The 21098-nt window shown below is 42.4% G+C and overlaps 2 protein-coding genes across 2 annotated transcripts in view; one reads left to right on the top strand and one right to left on the bottom strand.

Annotated features, from left to right (window-relative positions):
- LOC121873246 (protein unc-13 homolog 4B-like) overlaps positions 1 to 21098 on the bottom strand; it is a 154079-nt gene that overhangs the window by 94957 nt on the left and 38024 nt on the right. The window lies entirely within an intron of this gene.
- LOC121873247 overlaps positions 268 to 21098 on the top strand; it is a 45423-nt gene continuing 24592 nt past the window's right edge. Inside the window, exon 1 of the mRNA XM_042376659.1 lies at positions 268 to 410. The gene's annotated coding sequence lies outside the window, so the exon portion shown is untranslated. The remainder of the gene's footprint in view (positions 411 to 21098) is intronic.

The following is a 21098-nucleotide window of genomic DNA, read 5'->3' as shown; positions in this document are numbered from 1 at the left end:
TAAAAATAAATTCATATAACTTCAAAGTCAAGAAGCCGAGGAAGTATATTTTTATTTACGTCCGTCAAACCAATGTGGAGGTGTTTTCTCGGTGACGTCACTAGTTTTACCCAATAAATGTGGGTCTACCACCTCACGGGTTTGTGCTGGCCAATGACAACGCCGCTTTCGTTCTGACTCGGCGCTGACGGTGACGCTTCTGTGACGTAGCTAACCGAGGTATTAAATACCAGCGCGAGCGTCTACAACTTTGTACTTTCACTTCCATCGTTCAGAGAAGAGGACGTGGTGTGAGGCGCTCTGTGTTTACTGTTGAATATTAAAGTGTGCGGATTAAGTGTAATAGTGGACTTCACACACGAGATTGAATTTAAATCACACCTAACAATACTCAGGAACCATCACTGGAGGTAAGTACATTCATGAAAGTGTCTTCCAAGAACTAGTGTAAGATTTCATGAAAGGAAATACCTTTTTTAGTCACGACCTGTGAAACTTTGGTGGTGGGTTTCTAGTGAAGGCATGTTGATGTTTTAACAGGTTACAAATACTGAAGGTCACATAGACATTTACAGTATGTTGTGAATCGTTTGGGGAACTTGAGCTGTAGTTGTTTAGTTTTAGAAGGTCTGGGGTGAATTAAATATTACTGTGACCTTAAAGTTGTGTGCACTAATGATAGACAACACCGTGTAAAGGGCGGCTAGCTAAACTATCTTCAAAAAGTGTAAACAAAACAAACATTAGCAAAGCATGAAAGGTAAGGTTGTTTACCTCACCTGATGCGGTGTTTAAACTACCTTAAAGTTTACTTACGCAAACCACGGCTGCTGCCTTTAACTTCGGTGGACTGTCGTTGGAAGTCAGGCACAAAATCATCAGCAAGTTAATATTTAAAGAGGCATTATTGGGAAGGTTTTCGTCTCCATAGGTAAAGGTTTTTCACGTGACAAACAACACAATTGATTTATACTCCAAATGCACCAACACTTGAATTAAATGTAGCAAACAAAAACAGTACAAATCAGAATATTAAAAAAATATATATATTGACGTTTAACAATTTGACTCGATGAAAACGATTACCCCCCCCCCCCCGGCTGCCTGATGATCGATGACTCCTCGATAACCTTTAGCATCCTAGGGGGGTAACCATAACGACCATAATGAAAGACGGATCGTTAGGTATTAAGGATCAGTGTGTAATACAGGGTCGATGTTACGTTACCGGCGTGCGCGGGCGTATGTAGGGGGGGAGGGGAGGTGGGTGGCGGGAAGTGGGTCGACGGTTCTGCGCGGGTTGGCGTGGCGAGCAGCTCAACCCTCCAGCCAATTTCCTCCCAGACCAACAACACAGGATGATGACAGCTAAAATTTACTATACTTTTAGATCCTTTATTTACCAACGCCGCTTTTGCCAGGTTTCATGGTGTATTATTTACGAGAACTTTTATTTTACACTCTTAAACTGTAGTTATTTTTTATACTATTCTTTTTTTTTTACCGAGACTCTTGCCGTTTTAGAACCATTAACTCTTATTGTAGGAAAGCATTATTACCATCAGGCGCTGTATGAGAGTTTCCCTCAGTTGATTCCCTTCTTTGTCAGACATACGTTTCCACAATCTCTCTTATATTATTTTTGTGTTTTCTTTTATCTCTGACTTTAATTTCCACCTCGGTCTTTCTCGTATTTTCCCAACATTTCGAAAACTTTCTTCTGATAATTCTTTAACAGTATATTTTCAATACTAATAATAGTAAGTAATAATTATAGTAACTAATTGATCACCTAAAGATTGCCCCCCCCCCCTCATTTTATTTCACGGGAATGACGACCCTAACGCTGGGGGGGGGGGTGTTAGCTGGAGGGCGATTCTTCATGTGATTCTAACTAATACAATAATTATTGACAATTACTTAACGCATTGTTGATTGGTGATAGTATACTTCTAATAACATGACTCACTTTATTGATAATGACAGTGGTAGATCCAAGAGGTCTGGTAAACTGCCTAGGTGACTTATTAGGCTTTAGTTTGGCTATTTGCTTACTAACATCGTTACTAGTCACTACTATCTCGCTTAATTTATTTTCTTCACTATCTCTGAATAGAGTCGGTGCCTCGGGTATCATGTTTTAATTTTCGGTGGTGAAAACTGTTGAAAAATTATTTCAGATTATTGCTTTCTCCGTCATTATCAGTGAGCTCGCCGGTATCTGACCGTATTGGTCCAATCTTTTCTCGTGTTTTAGTTTGATACATTTGGTAGAATCCTTTGGGATTTGTCTTCGCCTCCCTTGCTATCCTTACCTCATTATTCCTCTTGGCTTTCCTTATCTCGGTTTTAGCCCAACTCGCCAATATCTTATAATAATCCTGGAGGTAAATTTCGCCATGCTTTATCCTTCTACCTATAGCCTTCCTTTGACCAATGATGTTCTTTAAATAATTATTCATCCATTTAGGGTCATTGTTGTCTGATCTGAGTTTTTTGTATGGTATGTTCTGCCTTTGTGCATTAAGTAACTCATTATTTAAATTGTCGTGGAACTCGGCAATCTCAGATGTCGTTATCAGGTCGGAGTCATCTGTCAGGTTCACGGCCAAGCGCGACACCCCCTCTCTCAGCTGCCTCTTTAAACTGTCAAAGTTTGCCCTTCTGAAATCTGGTACTTTAGTGGAATTTTCCTTAAGTCTGCCCTGAAAATCTAACTGGAATCGAATTTCTTTGTGATTGCTGTTTGCAAGTTCGTTCCCTACCTCGACATTGCTAATGAGGTTTTCTCTGTTCGACAGAACTAAATCGAGTATATTATTACCCCGTGTGGGTTCGGTTATATGTTGACTTTAGAAACAGTCCTGGATCGTCTCGAGAAAAATCCTCTGATTCTGAGTTACCCGTAAGGTCAGTCCAATCTATTTGGCCAAGGTTAAAGTCGCCTACTTTACAAACTTTGTTGTGTATGGAAGCCCTGCGCATTTCATCCCAGATAAGTCGCTCATTGACTCTATCAAGATTGGCAGGTCTATATATTACTCCTGTGATTAGTTTTTCCCTACCGTCGCTTAATTCTATCCAAATTGTTTCTGTATTCCGCTCAGTTTTTATTTCCTTATTTATTTCACACTTCAGATTATCCCTAATATAGATTGCTACTCCGCCTCCTTTCCTGGTCTGCCTATCGGTATGGAACAATTTGTAACCCGCAATTTGGTATTCGACCGGCAACTAACGCGAGTCTAGGTTGATCCATGTTTCAGTGAATGCTATTATATCGATTTTTTCGGTACATACCAAGGCCCTAATATCATCCATTTTGTTTCTCATACTTCTACTGTTCGCGTAGTAGACGTTTAAGTTAGTCGTGTTCTGAGTCCTCCCTTTACTGCGTTTAGTTTTAAACTCCGTTTAATTTTGTTTTGTCATCATTCCTAACACTATTTCCCTGTAATCTTTTACTTTGTTTACCCGCTTCCACTGCAGTTTCCCCCACCCCCGTGCCCATATGTTCCTCTCGCAGTTTAAAGACTTCGATATCCTTTGAACTGCCCCATCTAGAGACCCAGCCAGGGTTGCCACCCCTTCCCGAGACAGGTGCACCCCATCCCTAGCATAAAGGTCCCTTCTGCCGTAGAAGTTGTCCCTGTTGTCAATGAATGGGACCAATATTGATTTGCAATATCTGTCAAGACGGTCGTTGACACCAACCGCCCTTGACAACCATTCACGGCCAACTCTCCTAGGCAGGACACCGCATATGATAGGGATCCCTCCCTTAGACCTAATACGATCTATAGCTGCCTTGAACTTATCAAGAAGCTCCTTGCTCCTACACCGGCCAATACCATTGCCTCCTGCACTGAGGCAGATAATGGTTTGTTCCCATTACCAGAGAAGATATTGTCCATCCTGTCAATTATATCCCCCACCCCAGCTCCTGGCAAACACACCCTCATCCTATTTTTGTTTTTACCACAAAAGGCCCTGTCCAAGTACCTTACAGTACCTGTGAGTCACCAACGATTAAAGTTTTTATACCTTCCTTGTCATCCCTTTCCCTGACTGTACTAACGTCCAATTCGTCTATCAAGGGACTGAACGAGTTGGTACACTTAGCTGTTGTTGTCGTCGTATCCTTGGTGTACTTCTTCACCACCAGCTTGGTCCTCCCACTCCTCACAACTTTCCACTCGCTTGAGTTTTCGTCAGACACTGGCTTTCCCTGTCCAGCCTCCCCTTTTAACCTCGCCAGCTCTTCCTTTAATTTCAGGTTCTCCAACGTGGCCCTCTCAATTTCTTCCTTGACCCTAGCCAATTCTTCCATGGACCACTCCAGTTTGGTCAACAAACTCACACAACCAAGACCACACATAGCACTGGCCATATCTGATAATTATCCCTCGGGAGCTAACCCTGCCGTGACGTTTCCCCTAGTGTATAAATGGGAAGATGTGGTTAAATAAAGGTGTCTATCTGAACAGATAGACATTATATTTAGGCGGGAATTAAGTAAACAGTGGTTTGGAAAATAGGTTGGGTTGGGTGGACAAGTTATCAAACACCGCCATTAACTCGAAATCGTCAGAAAGGTTCAAATAAAGGTTGGGCAGATGAGTGTAAACGGATCTGCCTATTGTGGACCAACTATAGTTTACATTATTGTTGTGGTTTTGTTCCCCTTGTAAAATGCCAAGCCAGACTTGTAATAAAATGTCTCCTTGTATCTATAAATCTGGATCATCGCATCGGTTCAGTAGACGTTTTTACCTTCGGAGCCTCTCTCCTGGCCGGTCACTTCAAGAATTCTGCTTCTCCGTCCTGCTAAGAATAATTCCTGCTTGGCTTTCATGGACTTGGCCCCGTTGGTTTAGAAGAAGTCGCCTCAAGAAAAAGTTGATGCAAGCTAGGTGGACAAAAGTCAACTCCACGCCTTCAGCTCCCTTGGTCCAGCGGGCAAGATGAGCTAAAAAAATACACTAGTAATAAAAACTTAACCAACGTTCATTACACATAATAGTGTCAACGTTCATTACACATAATAGTGAAAGTTGCTACACCAGTCCTTTGTCCCGCGACGCTGGCCAACATTTTAATTAAGATTAAACTCTTTGTTTTCCCTTTCGTCGTCTATAGATTTCTTCCTCATTAATATATCCTTCCATCTTATTTAGTTGTTTATTATTCTTCAATCCTCATTTCTCTATTCTTCTTTCTCATTCCTTCACTAATTACTTATCGATCTCTTCATCGTCGATCAGTTAAGTTCCCCGACCATCGCCCCTCCTCCTTCCTCCCTAATCCTCACCCAGCATCCCCTCCCCCATCTCTCATCTCCCTCCAGCGTTGGGACCCTCTATTCCTTGCCCCTCCCAATTCTGAGGTCCATGACTCACTGGTCGCCGCCGCCCAGACGTCAGCCACAACACTGGTCACCCCCCTCCCTCCCTCAATGACTTGCCGTATTTTATAACAACAATTTTGTAGATTAGGAAAAAAAAAACAGATAGCAGCCTAACCTAACGTGGATTGAACCAGTTAAGATTTTTGGTTTTGTTATTTTATACAGTTCATTCCCGCATTTCTTATTTCTGATACAAGACTCTACTGAACAACTAAAACAAGGTCATTTCGTCTCCTTCCCTCACCCCCAAAATCCACAAAAGTGTTATTTTTAACCATTTATTCCACACTGGACAAGATACACCGGATAGTTCTCGTGAGACTGATGTGTACATGATTTTTAGGCTAACTTATTGATATGGGAAACTGTCTTTACACACACACATCGAGGCGTGCCCTTGAGTGGGGTCTGGCGGTGGCCTGTGGTGTGAGAGTAGCCCCACCACAACCCTTACATCAGCCCGTAGTAAACCAACCATTCTACCGCACTTTCTACCTCCTGGTCACCTCAAGGCTGTCACCCCCTCTTAGGTAGGCGTCTGGTTATGAAGCTACGAGTTACTTTTAGTGTCTTAGGCATTTACATTGGTCTTTTCTCACTGGTCTACCTCCATATTTATTCTAAAAAAGTTGGTTAGGTTAACTTGAGATGCGACGACGTGTGTATCTGCGGCCAAAATAAATATGGACATGACACTTGGACTCTAATGTAACAAGATACTTTCTCTTCGTGCCATTAAAGACACAATTAATGTTGTACGAATCTTTTGAGATTCTGGTTATTGGTGTATCCTGTGTGGTCAAAAGGCCTTATAATTTTATCGTGGCCTTGGCCTTTCTGCCTGGCCCGCGGGCAAATGATGGTAATGTGATCTTTCTAAGTTGTCCATATTAAATTTCATCCATTTACCGAGCTTTCACTAAATAAAATATAAAAATAGTTTATCCATGTATTACATAAGAACAAGAAAATAAGGGGTCTGCAATAGGCCGGTTGGCCTGTGCATGGCAGCTCCTGTCGAGAGTTACTACCACTCTCTATCATCCATGAATCTATCCAGCCTCCTTTTGAAACTTTCCAGCGTTCCAACACTTACTACAAAGTTGCTAAGCTTGTTCCACTTATTTAAGTATTTAGAACTTCCGTCCTTGAAAAGAAACTTATTTGCCAAGACCAAGATTCTTGTTATTACTTTCTTCATAAATAAAAAAAAACCAGACGCTATTATCTTGTTAGTTTAAATTGAAAAATAAATATTCCATCCCGAGTGACTGAAGTAACACCGAGTGTGCCTTAGTTAGAACACGTTATATTAAGACTGGATTTATGGTTATTTAAGTCTGTTGTGTTCATGCCCATCTCTTGCTGACTCTACCTGGCCTAATGCTCGTATATAAGAGCCAGAAATGTTTCGTATACGACTAGTTATGGTGTTTATCTGTACATTAAACATAATAGTCTCAGCAATTCTCTGATTCCTCCTATGTTTTACGTCTGTTTGTCTGTCTCATTACCACACATTAACAATTATGTTTCAAGGGTGTGGAAATGCGTCATAAGTCAGTTTCATTCATATATTAATATATTCCACTAAATGTGTTTAACCTCGGCTCAGTATGTAAATAACTTCCTGTGTTTCACTGTGAGGACCAAGAGGCTAAATAATTTGGTAATTTTGTTCTCTGTGACGAAGACGGAAGTGGAAACCCAAATAGTTGAAAAGCATCATGGCGGCGCCTAAACAATAGCTCTGGCATATTACAAGTTTTGTCTGTTTTCATTGTATGTAAATGCCACCTTAAAACTGCTGCCTCTATTGACACTCTTAATACAGTATACGGAGTGATTTACTGCACACATTCCCTGCTACCTAGGGCGTATCAACATCATCTAATGTTAAAATCTGATACTAGATAACCGATGTTCCACTATAGTTTTCATAACCACACACCCGCTACTGAAGACCAAGATAAAGCTGATATTTACTGTTCACAAATTCTTAAGTGTTTAATTATCGATAAATACCTGATTATTATAGGCCATATTTTTTTCTTGCGATGGGTGTCATTATTATTGTCACGTGGCGGCGACTAGTGTGGTGCCGTACGACAAGTTGAGCCGTGCGGGTCCTCCTGGCAACGAACTGACCATCAGATACCTGCAAGGAACCGCCCACGACTTTCTCCTCTCCTTTCTTTGTATTAACGACCGTCTTTGTTCTCCTTTATTCACAATAGAATATATTTTCACAGATAATATGCTATTTTTTAAGAAAGTCGACGTAAAAATGTTTGGTCATGATATGTTTTATTATTTTTTTTCTGGGCTTCCCAAAGAGGCGATGAATATTTGGATTCTTTATACCAATTGATGGCACACACACGATATAATATATAAAAAACACACATCGTGTCTTGAAGTTGTTCTCAAAAGACTCGTGCTGATTTCCCGGTTAAATGTATTGTCACAATCTTCACTGTTCAGTTCTTCCCTTGACGCCATTGCGACGAGTTGAAACGGGAAAGTGACGTTGGTGTGTGGGTACTAATGTGTCGTCGTGTTGGTCTGTTTTGTGTACACAGTGACGACGAAGGAAGGAAGGGGTTGGTCGGAACACACTTGGATACGTCGTTTTTGTGTGGGTTTCACTCACTCCGGTGGCGGGCGTAAAAAGTATATATATATACACACAGCTGGTTCACAATTCAAGAGAGCAATTATTATTCTGCTTTGTAATCACGTGAAGGGTAATGGTAGAAAGCTGAGAAACTCTTGAATTAAGAAATGGTTGTTGTGTTGACAGCTGTTACGGTGTTGAGTGAACAGACGGGTGAGAGGAGAAAGAGTTCATTCACAAACACATCATTTAATAAGTTGACGGATCGCTTGAAGATTCGTCACCCTGACAGATTATTTCACCTAAAGATTAACACCCCCAAAACTAATCGCCCTCCCCCACAGGTACAGTTAAGGTGTTTAATCATCAGGTGAAATAAGTTAGGGTGTCTAATCTTCACGTGATCCTATTCATTCCAAGGTGCAGTATTACACTTCAACATTACACAATAGCTTCACGAGTGAGTATAATAAGGTTAACCAAATAAATAAGGTGGCAGAGTTAGCAGGTTGGTAGTGTGTGATCATGACGCCCCTGTAAAATGATGCTTTCACTCTGGGTTTCCAAAAGTCGCCGTAATGAACCGACCCAGAACGTGATTGTCTGAGTTGGTGTAGTAATTGTTCTCTCTCTCTCACACACACACACACAACTTAAGCGCCCATTGGTGGAGAGAGCTTGGGATTGTATACATCTAATATTCCAAGTTGTGTTCAGAAGAGAGTGAACGTTGTGACGCCGGGGGTGGTGGATGTCCTCGAGTGAAATTTTCCACCTCATAACCTCCGTTCAACTCAAACGTCACTCAGAGGCGACAGATGTCAGACCCGGTTATGAATGAGGCGTGTGTGCTTGTGCAGGGCAACATGTAGCGGTGCTCATGCTAGCCCACATGGTGACGGTCATTATCAAGCACGCTGTGATAGGTTGGTGGTGACTGCAAGTCTACCGATGTGACGGATGCGGTTGGGCGCTGCTTTTGGTGTCAGTAATTTTGTTGTTGGTGACTGTGGTTGTGCTAGTGTTATGTTGGCAGGGAAGTCGTTTGGTAGTGTTGGTGGTCAGTGTCTGATGGTAATTGGGCCGTGTTGGTGGTTAATATCATGAAATTGTGCTGGTGTTTTATTTCGGCGTCGTCGTCAAGAACAGGTCGATAATGATGGTGGTGGACGGTATGGCTGGTTGCCCCTGACTTTCACCGGCCTACTCACTCCGCCAGCGTCGAAAGGATGAGACGTGAGGCCCCAGAAACAAGTTTGGATTAAAACCCTCAAAAATTCGTTAGCTAAAATTTTCTCTTCTTTTCCCTTGACGAGCATGTCATTAAAACAGTTATATAATGTATCTAGTTCCTGAAGTTTCTAGAATTCCGACGTTACATGGGCCTAAGAAGCCAAGCCTGGGTCAAAATCCTCAAACTTAAATTCCCTCATAACTGTGGTGTACGAGTCTAGCTATTTTGATTACCATCCTCGTGTCGCAGCTTGTTATGGCCAGTTACACGAGTTCTCCCTCTATATACTGGATAAGAACATGTATTAGTTCAAACGAATTTCAGTCTTTATATTTTACGCAAGTTCTATCGTTCCTCTTACGTCGTCTTGTAAAATCGAGGTAAACACCTTAACCTCTTCACTACGAGGAGCCACGAGGGGTTAGTAGACGATCTCCCCTAACATGTTCCTTCGTGTTAATTCTCCGCTGGTGAGAGTTGACGCTACCTCATGATGCCACGTCCTCAATAAACCCAGCAGTGGGTGTCCAGCTCTCTCTCACTCCTACCTGCATCATAAACCAGACCACAGCGGCCAGGTCACTTGCATATTTTCTCTCGTTGTGTTCCCCTCTAGCTACGCGTACATTACTGCAACCAAACATTTTTTTTGTGGTGTTGGTGGCCAGACACGGCTGTACCTGCCTGGGTCTCCCCGAGACAACAGCTGGGGTTGGGGAGTCTGGAGATCAGCGGCTAATTTGAATAATGATGTGAATTATGGCGCGGCGGACGATGCTGGCCGCCTCCCCCACCTTGTGACATACAGTATATACGTAATAGCAGCCTCTAGTTCACGTTGGCTTAAAACATGTTTCTGCCTTACAACTTTCTAATGACTATAAGTTCTTTTTGGGGGCTAGGTTGTTCACTCGTGTCTCGCCTTTGAGCATATGCCATATAAACACCTGTGACCTATACTGACCTCTATGTCCGATGCAAATAAGGGCAACAGTGCAAAACCCTGAGCGGAGATTATAACGGCAGGCAATCAGCTGTTATGTCGACTTATTCACAATACCCTTATGGTATATGTTTAGCCGTAAGAATACACACTATTGAGTTTATTGATAAATCAAAGACTGAGGCGAGTTGGTTAGGTGTAGTAAGTCTGTGTTTAACGAGTTGTGTGGCAACAGTGGCCACGCGGCAGGTTTGTGGGGGTCCAGGGCCTGAACTGACCTCTGACCTCACCGGTTTTACAACACCTGTGACCTCACATTCAGTATCTTTGTTCGCAGGAGAAAGTTTTCAACCTGTTAATAATTCTGAATTTTATTGACGGAATAAGCTCATTAAGCATTGCATATTATCAGACTGTGGCCAGGGTAGTGAAGGCATCGTCACAACACAAGTTGACGATGCTTGAATAATAAGGGGTACTTGTAAGCCCGGACCTACGGCCTAGAAAACAGTGCGTTAATGTTCGAAATAAGGCAAACAGAGTATTGGGTTTTATATCTAGAAGTGTAAGTAACAAGAGTGCAGAGGTCTTATTGCAACTATATCTTGCGCTAGTTAGGCCGCACCTCGATTATGCGGTTCAGTTCTGGTGCCCCTATTATAGAATGGATATAAATTCACTAGAGTCGGTGCAGCGAAGAATGACAAAAATGATTCAGGGACTTAGAAACCTTCCATATCAGGATAGGTTAAAGAAACTTAACTTGCATTCCCTAGAAAGACGAAGAGTGCGGGGAGATATGATAGAAGTATTTAAGTGGGTGAAAGGAATCAATAAAGGGGATATAGATAAAGTTCTTATAATATCCGAGCAGGATAGGACTCGGGGCAACGGATTCAAGTTGGATAAGTTTAGGTTTAGGAGGGAGATAGGAAGAAACTGGTTCACAAATAGGGTGGTGGACGAGTGGAACAAGCTTAGCAACTTTGTAGTAAGTGCGGGAACTCTGGAAAGTTTCAAAAGGAGGCTGGATAGATTCATGGATGATAGAGAGTGGTAGTAACTCTCGACAGGAGCTGCCATGCACAGGCCAACCGGCCTATTGCAGACTCCTTATGTTCTTATGTCAATAACCCATAGGAATTAGGCCGTAGCAGGCACACAAACTCCGTGTAAGAAATGATCCCAATCCAGAAGTTACGCGCCCATTTTTAGAACTCACTGGCCCTCATCCACGCGCCCAATTATCCACCTCTACTCTCCCAGGCCTGTAGTCTAAGTTTGTGGTTATGGGAAAGTTGTGGAAAGTTCTCTGGTGTGTGTCGCCTCCCTGTCCAGCCTGCTGAGTGACGGTGCTGGATGGGTTAAGTATATCTGGGTTGTGGATAGCTGAAACCTTCATTTTCTGATACTGTATGATTATCGTCGTTGAGTTGGATTAAATTTGGTCGGGTTGATAATTGTTTGGTTATGCTGGTTTAGAATGCGGTAATATTTGTTCTGACGGCCCCTGGTCCCCCTTCAGGACACCACACACCTGTAAATGGGTACTGTACTTGATTTTACAAGTTCAGGAAAGTGAAGGCGCTCAAGTGCAGTACCAGGTATGTTGTCTCCTAACGGGCCGTCAGCCTACAGGATCCAACCGTCAGGTCTTAAGGGCTCGGTTAGGTTGGGGTTCGCTCGGGGCTTCCTCACACTCCGGCCTGGCAGCTTCAGGGCCCATCGTAACATAACCGAGCCAAGTCATCCAGGCTGGAGGTGGTGGTCAGGTCGTCGTCCACGCCGGTGTGTTTTTCCCGTGGGAGATTCGACGAGAAAATCCTAGTTGTTAAAATCTCCAGCCTGACATAAACACAATCACACATCAAATGAAACTTTTTTTTACATTTTATCTTTAATATTTACTTCATGATGCCACTACCATCTGTATTTTTCCAGTAAAAATTACGGTGTGGAATCTTAAGAGTAGTCTTTTAGATGCACTTATTCTCAAATGGTTTTTATGGAACCAAAATTGCGAGAACATTCTGGAAACAACAAACCCGCAATAAAAGACAAAAACTTACAATAAAACGCTACAGAAGAGACGATGCCCACCAGCAGACTGTGAGCATCAGAGTAAGATAACTGAGGAAGATGTCACTGGTAATGAAAGATATATTCGTTTATGTCTATTATTTTAGTTGATCCCCAAATCGACCGTTACCTTCCTGTGAATCTTTCCATGTCTTTGAGGGTTTTTTTCTTTACCTGATTAAAAGAAAGCCGACGTGAAGCCTTATTTAGAGGATATATTAAAATTCCTCACCGTAATGGCCAAAAGAAGACAAGTGATTGTAACAAAACTATAATAGACGTGAAGGAACATGTTTATTATTCACGCTTGAGTTGTCCCTTGTTCAGCCTCCAGATGATAGAGGTGTAAAAATCTCTCTCTCAAAACCAGTTATATAGTAAAACACTAACCGTCGATAATTGAATACCTTGTGTGATAATATTTCCACTTATTACGTATTTATTTAGTCCATCTATACACCGAGTTACCTTATTTGGCAGACGTTGAGAGTAATAATCATAAATGAGATGGTTAATTAATATAGTAAAAATGAGATAGAGGAAACGGGTAATTATGTGATCGTAAATCAGGCTGTTAAAACTTGTCTCGATAAACTGATGTAATGACAGGAAAAAATATTAAAAGAAAACCCGATTAAAACTTGTCCTCATAACTGCTAATAAATACATAAGACTCTTCAAGGACAAGCAAAATGACGTTTGTGATAATGTAATGTAACGATGTAATGCAATGTACTGTTCCATCATTCTTCTTTCACGACCTATCAATAGAACAGAAAATATCGCGATACTGCAAACTCAATCCACATTCCTTTTACATCGCTTGTAAGAACGACAAACTATACACCTGTCTGTGTTTTTGTTCACCACCAGCCAGCCCCCCAGAGATTCTACAACGCCTAACCTTCCCTGAGGATATGGTCAGTTTTTGTCATTCATTCGGTTAATAATTTTCGATTCCCGTTTGGACCGGGTGGGCAAAGAAGGGTGTTGCCCGGCGTGGCCCCTACCAGACGCTGCAGGTGGAAGGTGGGTCTGCAGAGTTAGCTACACCGGTTTCCCCTCTGGGCGACACTGGACCCTAGGAGGTACAGTAGAAAATCTGGATATACAACCCTGAAGCTTTGATCCAACGGGTACTCGGTCACATTAAAAAAAAATAACCGTTGCGAACTCAAAATTTCTTAAGTCAACTTACAAGAAATAATAATCTATAAATGCAAATATAGAATGATAATATTTGATAGATTATATTCATTCTTAACGCATATAATTACCGACCGTCAGCTTGTAGAAATAGAAAGTGAAGTTAACAGTAATTTCACTTCTATTGACACTATGTTGATACTTATTGACGGATGTGTTGGTGGGAAAGTGTGCGAGTCTTGATGGGAGAGTGTGTGTTGGTGGGAGTGTTGGAGACCATGAAGGAGTAAGCATTCAACAACTAACAACAGAAGGAGTAGTAGGTTGAGGCGGCGGGTAACTTCCCCTGTCTCTCTTTCCGGTCATTCCGTGTTTTTGTGTTCACCTTCACGAGGAACAAGACAGCGGCGGCACACAATGGTTACCGTGCTGTCAACAACCCGTCGGAGACACTATAATATTGTAGGGTAATAAGTCGCCGTGGAACAACAGACCGAGACGAGTGGCATGGCATTAGTATCGTAATCACAATGATATGATCTCTTGACTGACGCCTAATGTTAACTGATGATGGTCTCAGGAGGGTTGCGCGGGAGACACGTTATTACCCTCCAGTGTGAAGGTGCAATCTTTGGTTGTGTAGTCAGCTCTTGCCCGCATTTCGTGACTAATAAACAGATGGAGATTTTCTGGGGTAGGCTTTTCAGTTTCTCCCAGCCAGCCTCCCGCCCTCACTGTACACAGCCACTGACCAATCTCGCGGATATTTTTGCTTACCAGCGTTCCTGAACATGCGAGGTATATTACAGGTTTGTCTCACTAGACTGAGCTTCACAGGAAAACATAATACTTCATCTTAAAGTCACAAGTGGTGTTGGCACAGCACATGACGCTTCCCTTTGTTCCTTTACACTAATATGGTATCGCCAAAGTCGTTATCTTCCTGCAATTTTAGTAATTAAGAGCAATTATACCAGGAATTACTTAAGATCTAACACTAATCTTCTTCTGTGTCTCTGATGCTGAGATTAATTAAATGACGCCTTTGGTATAGTTTTTTATACCTTCACTGCCAACGTTAATATTTCTGCAGACAAAGTTTTTACTGTTTTGTTTTCTTCACTTTTTGGTGTAAATGTTCAGTGGTCTGATTGTCTGGTGTTCGATATAAAAATCAACCTCTGTGTTCACCCAAATTATAGGAATACAATGCTCAGTGTCGGGTAAAACAGCCCAGTCATTTTAAGAACGGAATGATAGAAATTCTTAGACGTGTTATAGACTCGGGGTCATGTAGGGTCACATACAAGCTCAGTAGATCATCCAAACAGTCACTAATAACCATAATGCTATAAACTGTCTTTGTTGGATGACGCCTTAACCACGACCCTCCATATGAAACCAAAATATATGATACAGTGTGTTGGAAGAGCAGCAGACTACTACTGTCACCAATCGGACTTAAATTTCCCCAAAAGATGAAAAGTAGAAAAATCCTGACAAATTTATTTACTGTTATATGCAAGAAATTTCAGTTTATATAGTGAAGTATTAATTCTATAGCAGAAGTTAGATATTGTTCATACAACTTAACCCAAGTGGGGGGCGGAGGTAACGTCATACTCTTAGAATTAAACCAAAGAGCTAAAAACAGACGCGGGCGGAGGCATTAACAACTGAAACAAGTTTTTAGGGTACGTCTGACAAAGTTTCTCACGGACAGATAATTTTGTCTTGGGGATTTCTTCCACAATTTCTACTTTCGAGAAAATAAATTATATTAAATGAACAAGTCGTTTCTTTGGGCGTTTTAAACACGAGGCTTCTAAGGTTAGTTGTGTGTGTTTACATATTTATTAGGGATGTATTATTCTCACAGACACCAACAATAATGTTCTCCCCCCTAATGGTAAACAACACACAGCATAATAAATACTTAATAAAATAACAACATTTAGCAATTAATACGATCAAATAAATAACTTCCTTCAGTGACTTGTACTGGAGGATGAAGACCTTAAAACACTCTTATGTAAGTGGTTAATTTAGTTACTCACGTGAAGAGACATTCTCGGAGTGGCTGTAGTGTTTTAAGATCTCCTTGAGACCTTGTGTGTGTGTGTTCACGGTGTCCTGTTATTCGTTTAATTCTCCATTGGGAATAATAATAATCCATTTGTTGGGTTAGGTTTGGTTCGTTCTGCAGAATTAGTTTAGGTTTAGTTAGGAGGGCAGTTAAATCAACGGGAGGGCAGACATTGGCAACAGATGTGGCATCAATAGCAACGGGAATACCAGCGCTAGCAACAGGGTTTCCTGCATAAAGCAACAGGAGCAACAGACGCAGGAAGTTGTCCCAAGGCCAAGGAGGAGTTTTGCCTCCCACTGAGACAGCGTGGAGGAGGGCGGCGGCGTGTCATTAGCCGGGTCCTCCATTGTGCGGCGACACTTACCCCGTCAGGAGGGCCGCCCTACCTGTAATTTCCCGTCTTGATAATGTAAATTTTTCCATTCCCGCGACTTCCTGCGACGTCTTGGAAGATGGTGATTTTCCGTAGATTTTTTACCTAATGGAGAGGGAAAATGGGGAAGGTGTTTTTTTCTCTTCTTTTTTGTTTTGGGGTTTATCACCATCTGTTTTGTCTTCTCGCCGTCTTGGGAACGTTTGCGTGAGGATTACGCCTCTCTCTCTCTTCACGCACACACATCCTGAACGCCGCTCATAAACTAAATAAATGGGCTGTTTCTGTAGTCGTAAGAATTCTTTACAACACACCTATGAAAATCCACCATGAAGGAATTTTTGGCGGTAATTTCCTCCATATGCGGTAAAGCCCATGACTCGTATTTCAACTCCTAGACGCCTAACCCATCGAGGTCTCTAATTACACACTCGCTCCTTCCTCCCCCTCTAGGACTTATAGCAGGGGTACTAATTCCTGGGGTAATATTAGTGGATAGTCAATGGGGTTATGGACGAGAAGATTGGATTAGAATTTGGGGTTTTCGACGGTAGTGGCGCGGGCGGTCATGTTCCCAAATGTGTGGGTTGGAGAGGACTTCCGCTGGTCACTACCTCATGCCGCTTTCATTAGCCATTCTCTCTCTTATGAGGCTGAGTATTACTTCAAAGTTGTCAGGGTTTAATGGGTCACTTAGGTAGCTGCTGAAGAATAATTATGAGACCCGCCAGCCAATGGGAAATGTCAAATGAGACCCCGAGGTTGGTTTTGGAAGATTATAATACGTGTAATTACCATCCGTGCTCGAGTCCGTAAAATGAAACAGCCGCGATAATAGCACAGGTTTATGACAAAATGACTCGTGTGTAGGGGTCGTCAATTATGCTATTTTTACTATTATGCCTCGCTATTATACTCCTCAGCGACGCGTTGTGTAAGGAAGAACCCGCAGGAGTTAGTAACATAAGATACATCTGGTGTTGGTTAACCTCATGTACTCGAATTCCCAGATTTTTCCGTCGATGGTCTGGTGGCTGTAGGCCTTTTGCTCCCATTCCCCGGCGGTTCTTTTGATGGTTCAGTCCTGGTACTCGACTCCTAGGATGACTAAGGATACACAAGCAGACTCGTTAAAAGACTTAAGTTCTAGTTGACTCGAAATAAGCTTTGATAACTGATAAATCAACACTAAGGTAACGTAACAGAGACGCCAATCACCTCTGGAAGATTCGTGTATCTGAGGCATTTATCAGGAGGTAAATACCGAGCTAAAAAATAAATAACAACAAAGAACGACGAACAGAATTACTACTTAGAACCACAGCCCGGGGCACAAGCCTTAAGCACCTACAATAACATTACTATTATCACCACTACTTCGGCTACCACCATCACCTCTACCATCACCACCACTATTACGGCCACTATCACCATCACTACTGTGGCCATCATCACCACCAATACCCCCACCATCACTCCTGCGGCCACCATCACCACCACTACCCCCACCATCACCACCACTACGACGTCCACTACCACCACTCTCCTAACCTGGCCAAAGAAGTTCTCATACTCACACGCATTACGCTCGTTAAAATCTACAAGTTATATTACCCATGCGTCACTAGATGGCCTGTGGGGGTATTTTTGTTAGTTGGTCTCTCTTTTTTTTTTTACTGGGGCTCATGTTATTATTTTCTTTTATGGCTGAGCTGTAGGAAAACATTATACTCGTAAGAATATTATTTTATATTATATTCTTAGCGTGTGAACTGTGACGGAGAGAATTTGCTATTAATGTGTTAGTGTTTCTGGGGAAGTTCTGTATTGTGGGTGTGTGTGTGAGAGCGAGAGAGGGAGAAAGATAATTAAGACTATCCTTCCCCCTCCCTCACTGTTTCTTCCCCTCACTCCACCCCACCCTTGCCTCTTCTCCCCTCACCCCACCCTCGACTCCCCTCACCCCATCATCATCTACTAAGGTAACACAGGTAATGAGGTCAAAGGTTATCAAGACACTGTGGCCGCGTCCTGTTGAGCTGATGGTCCAAGACACTTCACCAAATTTTATCGTCAACCCATTGTCTCAGGGCGGGCGGTGGTGTGAGTCTTAAAACCTGGTATTTTCTCCCTCGCTGATGGATCGTAGTGCCATTAACGTCACTCTGGTGTTTGTGCATTAGTAGTCGACCGATTCACTTGTCAGTCTGGTGGAATTTATTTCGCACCGATTTAAAAGTTTCAAATTACTCTGCATGACCGAACACGATAATCAGTCTCCAAGGGTTCTTATTCAGACACTATAAATACGTGCTTCATTACGGACGCTATATCAGTGTGTACATACCAATAACAATATACCATGCACAAAAAAATAACAAAAACGTAATAACCTGTAGATTAACCATATTAATGCTAAATTAACCTAACCCCCCAGGTAGCGATGAGGTGTTTAATTATCAGGTGAAATAAGCTCGGGAAACCAATCTTCGGTTGATTCAAAGTTATATACTGTATACCTTCTGTTACTATAGGAGCAGCCCAGGTGAAAGTTACTCTCGTGCTGCCATTATCATCAAGGGTCAGTAGGCAGTGATAATGTACAGGTATTCACTGGGATATTAGTGGGAATAACTGTCCTTAATTTAGGTGATAATACAGGAGAGAGGGGTGGTGGAGGGGGAGGTAAGGGCAGGTAAGAATTAGGGAGAGGGAGAATGTGAAACTGGGAGGGAGTAGGGATGTGCAAGGACTGGGTGGCCATATGGCTAAGGGTAGTAGGGATTGGGAGGGAGGAAAGGGTAGAGGAGAGCCAAGACCGATTGTTCTGCCTTTCCCTCCATCTCAATCGAGAACACTGTACGTATGTGCCCAGTGGAAGTTGTTTGTCAGTAAAACGCCTCCTACACGATGCTCTTTATAACACAAACGACGCCTTGTGTGATCCTTTGACCTTTTTCTTCCTGCATTTTTCTTCATCTTCTTCAATCTTCTTGTTATTTTTCTTTCTTCTTATTCTTCTTATTCTTCCTTTTTCTTCTTATTTTTCACTCTTTTGTTCTTTTCCCCTCTTCGTCTTCTACTACTCCTCACGTCAAGCTTTAGGCCGGAGGTAATTGTGTATTAAAAATGTCAACAACCGCTGCTAAATTCCCTGGAACATTGCTCTCCTGTGCAGTAAACGCGAACAACCAACAATTTCGATGTCGCAAGTGCTATTTCGCCTCTTAATGGCTGTGTCAATGCTAGGTTCACTCCCTTGTCTCTCTCAGTTGTCGGATGTTAATTTGCTGTCGCTGGGTATGAGTTCGCTCCCATCCCTCAAACATCGTGATAGAGTGAATGTTTGGTGTCACGGATATCGTTCGCTGTGGTCGTGGTCGGCGGCTTAAATTTCAGCATCGATAATTTCGTCGATTTGTTTCTCCAATGTAAAATGTCAATCACTCGCCTCATCCATTCTCCTACCCCCCTCCCCCCATGGCCCCTTTCACTCCCTCCAACTTTATTTATAGATCGTTTGGTCGTTTTTCATGTGTCGGTCGTTAAACGCTGTCAAGTCGCTGTTGTTTATTAGCTGAAGTTCATCCCTGTTGTTCGTTCGCCGTCGTTAAGTTCCAAGAAGTCGTCAAAGATGTCATGTTGGCGTCGTTTAGATCACTAGTCCAAGATGTCAGTTTTGGGATCTCTTATTCCATTCGCTAAAGATGTCACTTAAAAGATTTCGTTGAGTTACTTCTCTCGTTGCTCAAGACACCGTTCAAGAGTTGTGGTCGAGGCCGCTGGTGGGATGAGACAAGGGTTGGCTGTACCTCACGATGAAGCTATTTTGTGGCTAAAATTTTAACCCGAATGTCTCAATTTTGGTGGCGGTGAGGGTGGTTATCACAGGCTAGGGGTAGGCTCTGTGACCTCCCCAAACGTTCAGATTACCTGGTCGGCGTGTGTGCCCTTTGTTTATCGTGTTGTGTACAGCTCGATAATAGTAAATACTGGATGATATAACTTGAGACTTACCACCCATCACTCCATGATATATAATGCTGTGTTAAATTGTTAGATTTTATATATTTTTTTGCTAGATTAAACTATTATTGTTATTAAGGAACGATGCGACCCGTAACCATGCAAATATTGTTTTTGTCCACTCTTAATATTTTAATAACTGTTTTGTAAATATTTATATGACTAAGACAAAATAAATAACAAAGAACCATTACAATATCCTGGTATACAAATAAAAACAATATATTGACCATAACAAACGAGGAATTATACAAAATATTCACACGAGTCTGTATTTACACATGGAATAATATGCATAACAGTTACACACACACCACACACACACACCACACACACCACACACACCACACACACACACACACACACACACACACACACACACACACACACACACACACACACACACACACACACACACACACACACACACACACACACACACACACACACACACACACACACACACACACCACACACACACACACACACACACCACACACACACACACACACACACACACACACACACACACACACACCACACACACACACACACACACACCACACACACACACACACACACACACACACACACACACACACACACACACACACACCACACACACACACACCACACACACACACACACACACACACACACACACACACACACACACACACACACACACACACACACACACACACACACACACACACACACACACACACACACACACACACACACACACACACACACACACACACACACACACACACACACACACACACACACACACACACACACACACACACACACACACACACACACACACACACACACACACACACTTCTCAACTTTACGGTGTCATTTGTCGTCGGGGCTTCAAGTAGTGAGTTCGACAGCATTATACTTCCCTGGAATGATTTATCGGTAATAAAGTGTAAGGTATAGGCTGTTATATACCTTGTTCCCAGGCACTAATGACCAGTCTGCAGCCGTGTGGACATTTCATCACAAGTGCTTAAGTGATAGTTACCCCTCAACAGTGTAATTAGGGCAATTAGTTTCCCAGTTCTCGGAATGGTTGTTAAAACTATGCTCTCACTCGTCTAGGAGGGTAGAGGGAGGTATGAATATTTACTGTAGTGTTGTGAATGTTTATTATGATGCTGTTCTAGCGGTC

Source organism: Homarus americanus, unplaced genomic scaffold (genome assembly GCF_018991925.1).
Source record: "Homarus americanus isolate GMGI-L3 unplaced genomic scaffold, GMGI_Hamer_2.0 scaffold32929, whole genome shotgun sequence".
Lineage (NCBI taxonomy): Eukaryota > Metazoa > Arthropoda > Malacostraca > Decapoda > Nephropidae > Homarus > Homarus americanus.
Note: the sequence above shows the minus strand (reverse complement) of the source record. Positions and strands in the feature narration are given on the sequence as shown.